Below are 5,484 nucleotides of genomic sequence, written 5' to 3' on the forward strand. Positions count from 1 at the left end.
GGGTGATTGTGTACTCGTCCCGACAGCTGAAGGTGCATGAAAAAGAACTATCATATCCACGATTTTGAATTAGCAGCTATTGTTCATGCCTTGAAGATTTGGACACACTATTTTTACGGTGTCCCTTATGAGATCTACAATGATCACCGGAGTTTGCAGCATCTGTTCAAGCAGAAGAATCTTAACTTGCGTCAGCGGTGGTGGTTGGAGCTTCTTAAAGATTACTATTATGTACCATCCCAGGAAGGTTAATGCAGTGGCCATTGCCTTGAGTCGCAGGGCAGAGAGTTTGGGGAACTTAGCATATTTACCAACAGCAAAGAGGCCATTGGCATTAGATGTTCAGGCCCTGGCCAACCAGTTTGTCAGATTGGATATTTCTGAGCCGAGTTCGATTTTGACTTGTGTGGTCCTCCAGTCTTCTCTTTATTATCGTATCAGGGAGCGTCAGTATGATGACCCCCATCTACTTATCCTTAAGGACACAGTTCAGCACGGTGATGCTAAAGAGGTCACTATTGGTGATGATGGTGCATTGAGGATGCAGGGAAGGCTATGTTTGCCCAATGTAGACGGATTCTATTAGTGGATTCTTTAGGAGGCTCACAGTGTGTGATACTCCATTCATCCGGGTGCTACGAAGATGTATCGGGACTTGAGGCAGCATTATCGGTGGTGTAGAATGAAAGAGGATATAGTAGAATATGTAGCTCGATGTCTAAATTGCCAGTAGGTGAAGTATGAGTATCAACGACCGTGTGGATTGCTTCAGAAGTTACATATTCCGGAGTGGAAATGGGAGCGGATCACTATAAATTTTGTTGTTGGACTCCCACGGACTCAATAGAAGATTGATGCAGTTTGGCTAATTGTGGACAGGCTGACCAAGTTAGCTCATTTCATTCCTATGATGACTACCTATTCTTCTAAGAAGTTGGCTCGAGTTTATATCCACGAGATTGTCAGGCTTCATGGTGTTCCGATATCTATCATCTCAGACCGGGGTACACGATTTACATCACGATTCTAGAGGGTCGTACAACATGAGTCAGGTACTCGGGTGGAGTTGAGTACATCATTTCACCCTCAGATGGACGGATAGTCCGAGTGCACTATTCAAATTCTAGAGTATATGCTTCGTGCATGTGTGATGGAGTTTGGAAGTTCTTGGGATCAGTTCTTGCCACTTGCGGAGTTTGCCTACAACAACAGTTATCAATCCAACATTCAGATAGCATCGTATCAGGCTCTATATGGTAGGAAGTATCGGTCCGCAATGGTTTGGTTCGAGTCGGGCGAGGCAAGATTATTGGGCACAGTCTTGGTTCAGGATGCATTGGAGAAGGTTAAGCTGATTCAGGATAGGATTCGCACAACCCAGTCCAGATAGAAGATTTGTGTGGATTGAAAGGTTCGCGATGTTGCATTAATAGTTGGAGAGCGTGTCTTGCTTCGGGTTTTGACAATGAAGGGCGTTATGAGGTTCGAAAAGGAGGCAAGTTGAGCCCAAGGTTCATTGGTCTATTTGAGGTGTTGCGGCGAGTTGGGGAGATTGCTTATGAGCTTTCCTTGCCTCCTAGTTTGATAGGCATTCATCCGGTATTCCATGTTTCTATGCTCCAAAAGCACTATAGTGACCCATCTCATTTGTTGGATTTTAGCTCAGTCTAGTTGGACAAGGATCTATCCTATGTTGATGAGCCATTGGCTATTTTGGACAGGCAGGTTCAACAGTTAAGGTCAAAGAACATTGCTTCAGTGAAGGTTCAGTGGAGGGGTCAGCCAGTCGAGGAGGTGACTTGGGAGACCAAGCAGGATATGCGCAGACGTTATCCTCATTTTGCCACCACTTCAGGTATGTCTCTTTGCTCGTTCAAGGACGAATGATTATTTTAAGAGGGGGAAGATGTAATGACCCGACCGGTCATTTTGAGAGAAATATCCCTGATCCCCTATTTTCTGCTTCCCCCGTATCTTATTCTGCTTAGGTGACTTGCTGGGAGGTTTTTTTTGATTTCGGAGTGTTTTGGGACACTTGGTCCCTAAACCGAAGCTTAAGCCTTAGGATTTTGACCGTAGTCGGAACTGTGTGAAGACGACTCCGGAATGGAGTTTCGTTGGTTCTGCTAGCTTCGTTGAGTGATTTTGGACTTAGAAGCGTGTCCGGATTGTGTTTTGGAGGTATGTGGTTAATTTAGTCCTAAAATGGCAAAAGTCGAATTTTTGGAGTTTTTGACCGGTAGTGGACTTTTTGATATCGAGGCCGGATTCTGATTCCGGAAGTTGGAGTAGGTCCGTAATGTTGAATATGACTTATGTTTGATAGGTTTCGGCAACAGATGTAGAAATTTCAAGTTTCAAGTTCATTAAGTATGGATTGGGGGGTGATTCGTGATTTTAGCATTATTTAATGTGATTTGACTACTCGACTAAGTTCTTATGGTGTTTTGGGACTGGTAGGTATGTTTGGTTGAGGTCTCGAGGGGCCTCGGGTGAGTATCGGATAGTTAACGGATTGGGAATTGATTTTGGAAGATGGCTGAAGTTCTGTGATCTGGTGCATCTGGTTTCCTTATATGCGATCGCGAGAGATGGTCCGCGATCGCGTAGGCTAGCTGGGCAAGAGGATGGATTTGTTCTTTGCGTGCACGGACAGGAGTATGCGAATGCGTATTGGTGTGAGGTGGTGCTTCACGAACACGTGGCCAAGGTCGCATTCGCGTAGTGTTAAGTAGACCAAAGCTGGGCCACGCACTTTGCTCATCGCGAACGCGCGGGCTTGTTCTCTATCTCATAAGTATGAGAGTTAGTGAATCGTGTTCGTGTAGGGTTAAATTCTGGGGTAGATAAGTTGTGTTTCGCGATCGTGAGGCTATTTTTGCGATCGCGATTAAGGAATCACTGGGCAGTATTAAACATTTCAAAATCAAGGGTTTGGCCATTTTTATCAAAACGTGAGTTTGAGAGCTCGGATTTGGGCGAGATTTTGAGGTATTTTCAGAGACATCAATCGGGTAACGATTCTTGACTTAATTTTGTTATATCCCAATAATCTATCATTAATTTCATCTTTTAATTTCAGATTTGGTTTGAAAATTTGGGAAAAATGGGAAGAAGTTCTTCAACTAAGAATTTAGGTTTTGATTGAGATTTTGATATCGGATTTGGATAATTTTGGTACAATTGAATTCGTGAGTGAATGGGTGTCCTTATTTTGTTACTATTACCCGATTCCGAGACGTGGGCTCAGGGAGGCTTTTTGGGATGATTTTCTATTTTGTTTGCTCAAGCTTTGATTCCATTAATTAGATTAGTTTCTTGTAGTTTTATTTATGGTATGTAATTACTTTTGGCTAGATTTGGACCATTCAGAGTCGGATATTCGTAGAAAAGGAATTGTTACCGATTGATTGACCTTTGTTCGAGGTAAGTGGTTTGCCTAACCTTGTGGGGGAGAAATCTCCTTAAGATTTGGTACTATTATGATATGTGTTGATACCCAATTTTTTCATATATATTTTTAGTACATAAAAATACTTTCAAAATAGCATATATGCATAAATTAGTATGCATAAGCATTTTTATAATTTTTTCTATAATTTTAAATGCTTCAAATTGATTTATTTCCTCTCTTTTTCTCATAAAATCTTCAATAATTATCCTTCAAATTATTTTTGTGGTGATTTAGCTATCTAAATTCTGTATTTATGCCAAAATATTATTAAAATATTTTTAGTGTATTTTTATAATTGCATTTGCATTTTCTAAAGTCAATTTGCATATATTTACAATACTAGCCCTATTAATACATAATTATATTTTTATGCATAAAATGATCTTTTATATTTTTAAAATATTAAACAACTATTTAAATAATTTTAGTATACGAAATTATTTTTTAAAAATCATTTATTATTTATTATAAATTATATAGTGTTAAAATTGTCTATTTAAAACTTAGCCAAATTGTATTTCAATTTCAGCCTCAATTCAACCCAATACCCCAGCCCAATTTCAGATAAAACTACCCGACCCAGGCCCTAAATGTACCTACTTGACCCAAGAGCCCACCAGATAAGATCATGGCCGTTGATCTTTTTAGATCAACGACCTTCGTTAAAACTTACCTTTTTTAATTCCAAACGACTCCCAACCCTAATCATTTCTATGCACCTGCCGCCCTAAAATCCTCTCTGCTCTCAAAACACTCCAACCCAACCCTAATCTTCAAACACCGACCACCCATCTTCGGTGACCTCTCATCGTTTCTTAAGCCTCCCATGGCTTCTTTCATGCCATTCTTGCCTTCCCTAAGATCCTCAAGGGCCCAGGGCCATGACGACTTGCATCTAGGGTTCATCTCTTGCCTGTTCCTGGCTACTCCAGTGTGATTCCAAGCAAAATCATTCTATATTTGCTACGATCCTTGGATTTCCAGACAAGTTTCTTCATCTCTCTATGGGTTTCTTTCGAAACCCTAATTTTTCTTCTACACTTCCTAGATCTGTACAGATCTAGGACGCTTTGAGTTATTTCTTGAATGTTTTACACCATCCTTGAGGTTCTTTACAAGAATCATGTGATTTCAAGTATTTTCCGTCTTCTTTTAAAACCAGGGTTTTCGGAACTTCTTTTTTAAAAACTTGTCTAATTGATTCTTTGTGTTTAAACTTCTATTTCTTACATTTTGACTGATTCTATGAGTCTACTACATCTTAACTCGTCTATGCTGAAAGCCCTAATTTTTAGGGTTCTTCATTTGGTTCCGTGTATTAGCATGACTGACCGGTTCTCGTTTTGAGTTTCTGTGATTTCTCGTGACTATCTTGCCTCGATATGTTTCTACTGAGTTTCTTAACCTAAACTTACACTGATTCTATGTGCTTGTGTTCATATTGACTGTTCAAGACTTGCCTCTTTCTCATTGAATCGGTATTGTTTAACTTTCATGTTTGCTAGAGTTGTATGTCGACTCTTGACTATCCATGTCTTACTTTATTTATATGCTAAATGCTAACTCTTTTCATAACTTTCTCTTTGATTGATTCTGAATTCCCTGTTTCTTGTTTTGATTTGAAAACTTTCCTTTAAACCTTCGATTCTTACCTTCCTACTCAATGTGATTGATTTGCTTGCCTAAACTAACTTTCAACTTACCCTGTCTGCATGGTTACCTGATTCTTACCGACTATCTCCTTAATTAGAATTTTCTGAACCTAGCCCTAATTGTTTACTCTGTGCCTACTATGTTTGAATTATTCCTTGTCTGTTATGCTCCTGTTACACATTGATTTCTTTCCTTATTTGCTACTTGTTCTTACCGTTTGAACTGATTTCCTTAATTAAGGGAGTACTTGTACTAATTTTGCTCTAATTGATTCTGAGTTTCATAATTACTATAAAATTGTGATTCTTACCTTATTTTACCTAGTTTCGAACTACTATATATATATGCTCTCTCATTAACAATCGACACACGAACAC

Source organism: Nicotiana sylvestris, chromosome 4 (assembly GCF_000393655.2).
Source record: "Nicotiana sylvestris chromosome 4, ASM39365v2, whole genome shotgun sequence".
NCBI lineage: Eukaryota > Viridiplantae > Streptophyta > Magnoliopsida > Solanales > Solanaceae > Nicotiana > Nicotiana sylvestris.